The sequence below is a fragment of the Hevea brasiliensis genome, chromosome 10 (genome assembly GCF_030052815.1).
Source record: "Hevea brasiliensis isolate MT/VB/25A 57/8 chromosome 10, ASM3005281v1, whole genome shotgun sequence".
NCBI lineage: Eukaryota > Viridiplantae > Streptophyta > Magnoliopsida > Malpighiales > Euphorbiaceae > Hevea > Hevea brasiliensis.
The window spans coordinates 19,840,942-19,851,076 of NC_079502.1; the positions used below are offsets into that span (position 1 = coordinate 19,840,942).

The 10,135-nt window shown below is 30.5% G+C and overlaps 1 pseudogene; it reads right to left on the minus strand.

Annotated features, from left to right (window-relative positions):
• Positions 1-932: 932 nt before the first annotated feature.
• Positions 933-2,631, minus strand: LOC110651398 (peroxidase 56-like; annotated as a pseudogene).
• Positions 2,632-10,135: the final 7,504 nt, after the last annotated feature.

Genomic DNA, 10,135 nt, shown 5'->3' on the forward strand with positions numbered 1-10,135 from the left:
AATAATTTAATTTATTAAGATGTAAGTAAAAATTAAATTAAAAATAAAAATTATTAATTACACATGCATAATAGGGATTATGCTAGTAATTACAAATTACATGCTGCAACCGCTTTGACAAAACCAATGCAATTAATTTCGCAAATCTTAATTTTAAAGAGATTTTAAAGGAAAAAAAAAAAGAAATGACATTAATTATATTAATAATTATGCTCTGATATTATTTATTAATTAAATCAAAATAAATAAATAGAAGGAAAGCGTACTCAAAGGCGGATCTACATGAAACATATACAGTGGGTCAATTGACCCGCCGACTTGTGACAATATATATTAATTAAGTAATTAACTAATTAATTAATGACTGTTAAAAATTAATAATAAAAAATATATTAAAAATATTTTTTATATTTATATGAAATTTATGTTAATTAAAAAAAAAAAAAAACTTTTTAACGTTATATTTAGAAGAAGACTTAATTGTTCACTCTAATGCTACCTTTGGCCTTCTTATTTTCACATTTACAAGAATTACATTTTTTTATTATTTTTTTTATCAAATGGCCATGTCTTATTATTATTATTATTATTATTATTATTATTATTATTATTATTATTATTATTTGATTACATATATTAGAAAAAAAATGTTTTTAATAGTATTATAATAAAATAATCATATAACACTTTTAAAAAAATATAAAAATTCATCAAGAACAATTTTAAAGTTAAGATTATTGCAAGAATTTAATATTTTATGAAATTATTTTCATTTGAATTTTTACTTTTAAAAAATTTACATGGATTATTTTTTTATTAAATAATTAATTATTTTATATAATATGTTTTTATTTAAATAGAGTAAAATAATATTTTTGACAGCACTGATTAAACTTTCCAGCTTCATCCTTAAGCAGAATAGAAAAAAAGACAGATAAGATAAACATTATCTTTATTTTCATAGCCTTTTATATTATTTCCATCTCTATAACCATTTTCATTCCCTTTCATTCATAACATATGGCTTATATTATGCATGTGTTTACATCCTTTAATAAATGCCATGTACTTGACTTTTCATTACCCTAGTACGTGAATCTAACTTATCATATCTTCATTATTAATTATAATAATTATTTTGAACAATTTTCCATTTCCTGACAAATAAATTGACAAAAGCGCAGCGTTTTCTGATTTCCCCTTGGTTACCGGTGAGGACCCCGACGTAACCCATTTTGATCATTGAAGCACCGAAATCCCGAGCGAAAGTCAATCCATGGTTGTGAGATTGAAGTTGGACATAAGTTCTACTTTCTCCATCAAGAAGAGCAGCATCAGATTGGAAGAGCCCTCTTCTTTTAGATACATTACTGTAGTAATCTTCATCGAATTTTGTGAAGCTTCCAGGGTCCATTTCTACCGCTGCCTTCTTGTCTCCTGGCTTGCACTTTTTGTTCAACGTAGCTGCGTATTTGGGATCTAGTGATGGGTCAGTGTCGCCTTTACCTGTGAAATTGTATAAGCGAACTGAGATCGTAGAGCAATGCCCAATACCAATTGTGTGTCCTCCTGCAACACGGTAAGATCTGGAGTTTAAATTCAACGGCAACCAAATCAACAAATAAAATTAAAAAAAATAAAAAATAAAAAAATAAAAAACTTGAGGCAGTCACCTGATAGAACGACAAGGTCCTTAACGCCTAAACCCTTGGCAGAGAAACTTTATTTGAGCTGCCTTATGTTAAAAGAAGGAGATGGTAATTCCTTTACAGCCTCTGCGTCAATCTATACTCTTCCATCTCTACGTCCAGTGGGAACATCCCAAGAAGGTCCTCCAATCTGAAAGGACAATGAACCATTAATTTCATTAAGCATGAAAGTAATATTAGTAGCTAATATTGGCTGTATATATACCATGAAAACTGCATCTCGAGCTACTAATGCTAAGATATCAGCACAAGAAACCACACCAGGACATTTCTTTTCTAGTTCAGATTTTGCAGCATCAATTACTTGGAACCCTCTTAAGGTTAAGTTTGGGCTTGCTTCTTTCTATGTTTTTTTACCCTTGACAGAATTTAAGAGCACAGAGCCATCACATCCCTGCAAAAACTCTAAACATTGTTAGACTCCACCATCATCTTTTTTTGGTAGAAATCATTCGGTATCTGAAACCTATTGGCCCGACTAATTCAGATTGGTGCCAGACAGGCCCACACAGGGGGGGGCAAAGGGGGGCAAAGTGCTCCCTTCCAAGTTTTAAAGATGGTCCACAACCAGAGCTCGAACTTGAAGGGAGAAGGGACCCTTATCATTCCATCTCACCCCCGGGGTTCTACCATCAATTTTTTAAATTACCTAATGTGCCCACACACACACACATATATATATGTTCAACGTCTTACCCTAACAAAACAATCATGGAAATGCATTCTCAACAAAGCAGCAGCAAGAGTGGTCCGCGGAAACGTATTTGTAAAGAGCTGTACAAGTCCTCTTGTAGAACCCAAGCTGCAAACCACCTGCATTAGTGACATCTAAGAACAAAAGGAGGAGAATAAATTTAGAAAACAAAACCGAAATAATCTTTTCCATTGCCATTAATTGTCCCTGGAAAATTTAATTACTACAATGGTTTGAAGTGCAAGTATCCATGCCTGCTTTTATAGTTAAGCTGACATTTTGTTTTGCATTGATACTGTCATTATTATTATTATTATTGCTGATTTGATAAGGTCAATAAACTTAAGATATGACTTAATAATAATAATAATAATAATAATAATAATAATAATAATAATAATAATAACAACAACCGTTAGATTAAACATCTGCATCAAGATTTGATTGCTTATTATATACATTTTAATTAATTGACTGTAATTTAAATATAAATATTTTACCTAAATTCGTTCTCATATGAGGTTTAATTTATATTAAACGCACCTTAATAATAAATCATCCTTGGCTTCTGGTTCTGCATATTTATTTTAGTGGTTACATGTTACTATTAGCTTAATTAATTCCATTCAATAGTCTAAATTGACCAATGAATAAAAGAAAATCACAAAAAATCCCACTAAATTATTATATAATCAGTTGAATCCTTGGAAGGACTAGTTCTTCCAGTCATATGTATGTTGAAATTAAAACAAGAAAGAATTCAAACAATTCATATAATTGTGAGTTGGTTTAGCTAGATTAATTATGTATATTAAATAATGATAACTACCTTCAACTATACTTAGATAACTACCTTTAAAAAGTTTTTTTTTTCTTTACAAATAAACAAATTTAGATTTATATTAAACTCGAAATGATCTAAAAATTTTAAGCTCATACGTAAATAATTAACTATTTCAAATGATCCATACTATTTTACTTTTATATTAAAAGAATAGCAAAAGTCCTTTTAAAGTTGAAAAATTGCAAATTAATTGCATGGCTTGATTAGCTAATCACTTAATTTTTCATTTATTTTGTCGTAATTACAAGGATCACTAAAATTAAATAAATAAACAATTTGATTCACAATCAAAGAAAGAATATGTATGGCAATTTTGAAGGTCAAAACTATTTTTCTAAATATAAATATTATTTTAAATGTTATTGTAAAAAGTAATTTAAAAAATAATATTTTATTATTTTAATATTCTTATAATTAAAATTTATCAAATTTAAATTTAAATTATTTTTTAATACTTTCTAATTAATATAATTAAAAAATTAATTTTTTTAATTATAATTTTAATAACAATACTAAACAGGCCAATATTTAACACAAGTTGATCCTTTAAATTCTTGTAATTGATTAAAAGATTGCTTGAGCTTCCCATGTTATAGGTGCGTATGCATGTCCTCAGACCTTATCAACGTGGCCTATTTGCAAAGCAATAACCCAAAAGCCGTTTCTATAAATATTAAAATATTTGTGTGTAATTACTAACTGATCGTACAAACTTTCTAAATCAGAGACATTTCATCAACGTTATGGTACTTTTTGCATCTTTTTGGTAATTCAATTTAGGAATTATGGCTTTTCCTTATTCTTTTTTAATTATTTAGTAGTTTTCAAGTTTAAAAACATTTCTGATACTTAGGTTTGGCTTTAAAATTTTTCCTTTTGAGTTTAATATGAATTAGTTTTTGGACACACACACATTAAAATATAAAAATACTTATATATGCATAACATAAATATATATCATTAGTCTAACATTGCAAACAAATAATGGATAGAAATATTTTTGATATACAAACTATTTTCTTGGAAACAAACAAAACCTAAATATGTATAAAGGACAATATTACCTTTAATTAGAATAAAAAAATTACTATAATTTAATCTCAAAATTTTGATAAAATTAATAATTTAATTTCTTTATTTTCTTAATAACTTTTTTAGAAAATTAATTTTCACGGAAATGATTTCTAAGAAAAAAAATTTTCACTTGACTAAAATAAGAAAAAAAAAAAAATTTCCGTGAAAAGCTTATTTTGAAGAATAATTAAAATTTTTTAACAAATTTACAAATTTTTTTTTTAGTTTTTAAAAAGTTAACTAATTAAAATTCATAAAGAGGTTTAAAATTTTTATTATTTAATTGTTTTAGGCAAATAATTTTTTCTTCAGATATTAATTTTTTTTAAAATTATTTCTTTGAAAAAGTTTTTTGTTTGAAAAATGCATTTTGCAAAATATTCTTGGAAAAAAAAATTATCTAAAAATTATATTAATAAAAAGAATTTATGAAGTTTCACAACATTTTAAACGTTTCATCGCATTAATTAAAAGAGGTATAAAAAGTAAATAGAATGACTAAATTTTTAATTTGAGGGCATCAAAATCCTCTTCATGCATGCATTAGGTTGACATTTTGTTTTCTCTAACTTTTTTTTTAAATTATTTTAGGGTCATTTTAGATTCAAACTTGTATTATTTGCATTCTATTAGATTCAAATAGAATGATTTAAGATATTAAACACATATTAGGTTAGTATCATACCTATTTAAAAGGTAAAAAAATGATTTGAAAGTCATCAAGCGCACAAGCAGCTCAATCGAGTGCATTATGTGACAATTCGTGTAAATCGATTCAATATGTATTTTTTTTTTGGTTTTATAAGTAAAAATTTCATTAAAATTAAAATCAAGAAAACTAAGCATGGATATATCAATCTAAGCCGAGGCAAATAGACTATCGTAAAACACCATTCCTAGGATGATGCACGCTAAGTGAAAAAACTTGGGACTAATTTACATCTCAAACTAAAGTAAGAAATACTGTTCAAAACAAAAACTGAAGAAACCAAAAAATATAACAAATCTAACAAAAAACAAAGCTGATACCATAAGATTTGCCAGAGAGCAAAACTAACAAACAAGAAAACAATTCTTTCAGCAAACAATACGTAAATGTTGACTGAGAAAACCAAAAAGAGAGGACTTGCTACTTGGAGCCACAAACTCCTTATGAGCAAAACTCCCTATGAAAATGTTCCTATAATGAATATAGGAAAGAGGGAAAATAAAAAGAAGGAAGTAAAATGTAAGAGGAAGGAAGAGAAATCTTTGGTTGATGTTAAAGAGATGATAAAGAAAGGGATTAAAACCTAAATCGAAAAGGATTAACATCTAAAAATATTGGTTTGCTTGTATCTATTTGTAGATTAACATGGATACAATAAAAGTCAGTAATCTTAATAGACAATTTTTGATCCTGCAATCATATGTTGGGCAGTTAAAGGCCAAGGTAACTGTTTTTCACAATCATATTTTCCTCACTCAGGAAGTGTTCAATTGTACATCGATGTCCTTTCTAATAAATGTTTCATCCAGGTTGCTCGGGATGCTATGTTGCAATTTAGGCCTCACATAAGCATTATGCCATACCATGCAAATTTGAAGTATTTTGACGTCAATATAGAGTTTTTCAAGTAGTTTAATGTTGTTCTAAATGATCTTGACAATTTGGATGCATGGTGGTATGTGATTCTTGTCACGCCTTACCCCTCCGTAAGGCATAACATGATCCCGTAGAATACTTAATGAACTACCGAACTTAGTCTACCGATAACCCATTAAGTACCCTACAAGGGATTTTAAAACGATTTTCTTACATTTTGGAAGTGGTGAGCATTTTAGTGAGAATTAAAAACCATTTATTCAAAGCTTAAATACTAGTAAAAATTTTATCCATTTTAAATTTTGCCGCAAATTTTATAAAAATTTTGACAGAGTTCTATTTGAAAACTGGAGAAAACAGTTCTTCAATTACCTAAAAAAAACACTTCCAAAAATATTTCACAACTCCGAACCTTCAATAACTCAATCAACTCAGTTCAACACACTTCAAAATAATTTCACAATACAATTCAAGATTTCTCATCTCAAAATATTTAATATTTCCATTCACAAAGCATAAAGCAGGAAATGTATATGTACAAATATTAAATTTACAGAAGAAAATCCAAAATAATATTATTACAATTTATTTACAACTGCTCAACTACATTGATACATACAACATTTTAATATTTACATCAAGATTATCTACAAGGGTATAAAATAATACCCGTACAAAATGGTCAGAGTAGTCCTCGATTTAACAGCAGCTCACTCTGCTGCTTTCTCCTTACTCTTATCTACGATAGCAAAATAAGCTATCGCTGAGTATAAAAATACTCAGTGGTGCACAATAAAAATTTAAAATACAATAAATAAATCATTCATTGCCAAACACAATTTAAATGTTTCTCAATCACATTTCACAAATATTAAAGTTCATAATAATATCATTTTGTCAAATAATCTATGAAACACAGTTTAGTCAAACAATTTCACAAACACAGTGTTGCCAAACTCATACACAACTTAAGCCATGACACAAAATTTCCGATCAATGCCGCGTTGTACACCACGATAAAGCAATCTCAACCCCATTAATCGAAATCAATGAGGGAGGTGGCTAGCTAGCTAATGAGTACTCATCTGATCTACAACCTCAACTGGCAAGCCAGAGAGGGAGGAAAATAAACGATCTCAACCCCATAAATGGAGGAGGAATAATGTGATACTGTCATGCTAAGTGTGAACATAAAATCAATTCAAAACAATTTATACAAACAATTTATGAGAAATTTGATCAATTTTCAAAGTCACATTTACGATTATAAAATGGCAACACAGTACATAATTAATCAAAGAAGTCAAATTTTTGAGATTAAAATATTTAAATAATTATTATTGTGCACAAACCTGACTTGAGTCGCCTTGAAGCCTTGACTCGGTCTCTTTGAATTTCCAAGTCTTTTTCAGCTGAAACACAGTTTCACAGTGTTTCAGTACCATAACTTAGCATAAATCCAAAAATACATTTCACTTCATTTTTACCTAGCTTAAATGTACTAATTTCGACATTCTCGAAGTTTTTGTGTTTCGGGTTACTATTCACTACACTATTCAAGTCAAATTGTTGACTTTTTAAGGCTTAATAGGTATGGGAACTCCAACTTCACCCACATACCACATTTTGGTCACCAAACTTGTTAGTTTTGGTCATTTTCTCAAAGCTTAAGTCCTTTTTGCAAAATTGTCAAATTTTAGTTTTGGTGCTCCTAGTTGCACTATTCCATTGGTCAATCTACTGTTAGAATTTGGCAAACCTTCCTTCATAGAAAATGTTCCTCATTGTCTTAAGTGTATTCTCATTTTTGGATCACCCCAATTGGAGTTTTGTAGCTCAAGTTGTAGCCAAAATACGATTCTTCGTTCACGTGCAATCGCTTCATCTTGCTATTTTGGTTCTGACAGATTTTTGATCCAACTTCGTTCAGTAATTTGATCAAGTTAAGTCCATAATTTGGTCTAATTTCCTTCATACGAAATGTTCTACTATGCCTTAGGTTTCCATCGGTTCAAGAATCGCCTAAATCGGAGTTTTCTAGAGGGAGTTATAACCATTGGAACTTTACTGTTCAAATGGAAATCTGCAGTTTTGCAGGTTCAGTAACTCAACTTTGCCCAATAATTTGATTAGGTTAATGGCATAATTTGGGTTGGTGTTCTTCATGAAAGTTTTAGGTCTATATCTCATCTAACTTTTGGTAAAATTTCAGGTCATTTTGACCTGCCTAGCTCGAGTTATGACCAAATGAACAAATACTGTTCATTTGGTCAGTTTGTATAGTGGCAGACTGCTCTTATTCAACTTTGGTCAATTGGTTCACTAAGTTTTGGTCACTTTTTGGGCATGGTTCCTAAATGAAAATTGTGTCATTTTATGTCTATTTTCATCCCCAATTGGTGACATATCAATTGGACTTGTAAAATTTCAGTTCTGGTCCTTCAAAGTTGACTTGGTCATGCTGCCAGCAGCATGACCATACAACCTCCGAATTTGGCTTCACTTCCAACAATTCAAACACAACTCATTTGGTCACAATTGACCATTTTTCACTTCACAATAGGTCAAACATGCCATTTACTCATTTCTCCAAATTTTGCCTCAAAACCCTAGGTTTCAAAACCCTAATCACACTAAATTATTGCATTTTACTAATTCCAACCATACAAACACAATTCCTCAACTTATTCAAGCTTTCTAACATATTTTATCCAATCAAACTCATGCAATTCTCACCCCTACATAGGCTGGACGAATTTTCTTTTGGTCCTCTAGAGATGTTTTCTTTTCATTTTAAGTATATTTCTAGGTTAATTAAGCTATAAACATAACTAAATCAACTAACAATTCAAGTTTAGTTTACTAACCTTGTGTGCAGAATTTCTTCTCCCTTTTCTTCAAATTTTTCTTCTTTCTTTTCCTTGAATCTTCTTTCCTAGTTGCCCAAACAAAGTCTAGTTATGGTAGGACAATTTTCTATGGTTGGATTTTGGGTTCTTCAAGCTCAAAAATGAGCTTTCATGGTGGTTTTGGTGTGGGAGAGAGAGAGTGACGTTTTTTTGAAGAAGACTTGTGTTTTTTTTTTTTTTTCTTTTCTTTTCTTTTATCTTTATCTTATGGAAGACCACCAAAAAAAATCAAATTAATTAATTTATTAATTAACACTTATGGCATCATGCATGATGTCATGCATGATGTCATCACCTTTTTACTTTTTCATTTTCCTCTCTTTTTTTTTTTCTATTAGTTCTTTAATTTAATTCTTAATTCAGAAATTTTATTTTCTCCGATTTTATTTGACAGTTAGGTCAGGAGTCAGCTCTCGGGGTCAATTGACCAAATTGCCCCTCGCCGGTTCATCCCGGTTTGCAAATAATTTCATTTTTCTTCTGGCTCCCTGACCTAATTATTTGACTGGCTTAACAGTTCTTTTTTGTGATTTTCTCTTTTTCACTGTGTTCATAAGGGTCCTAAGGACCGCAACGTCACATTTTACGGTTCGAAATTTGAGTTTAAAATGACTTCGCAGTCGTTCCCGAGGAGGTCACCCATCGCTGTGACTCTCGGCTCGTTTAACTTCTTATGTTCTGTTTTTCTTATTTATACTTAATTAATTGAACATTACTAATTATTTGTGTTTATGGTTTCTCTAGTTGTCTTAAGTATGGTTCTAATCCCCTTAATTGTCCGGACCGACACCGGTCACCGGAACAGTGAAATATCCCAGGCTATACAAATAGGGGTGTTACAATTCTCCCCCCCTTAAAATAAATTTCGTCTCGAAATTTTTACCAAGTATCAATCTCTGAACAGCTGTCGGTGTTGTCTCCTCATGTCCTCCTCTCGTTCCCAAGTAGCTTATTGGCCCGAATGATGGTTCCACAGCACTTTTACCAATGGTATCTGCTTATTCCGTAGCTGCTTCACCTCATAAGCCAGAATCTTTATGGGTTCTTCTTCATATGTGAGGTCTGGATTCACTTCTATTTCTTCTATTGGTAGTACATGAGATGGTTCTGATCGATACCTCCTCAACATAGACACATGGAAGACATTATGTGTCACACCCTGGCTTAGTGGGCCCCAGCTCAAGCCCCTCTATGGGTGGCCATCTTGCCAGCGTACCCCTCTAGAGGCCGGCGATGCAACTCAAATCGGTACTCTCCGCTTTGGTGGAGTTCAATCCCTTCGCCCTGCAGCTCAATTGGTAAGAGGCGAAGCAAACCCGT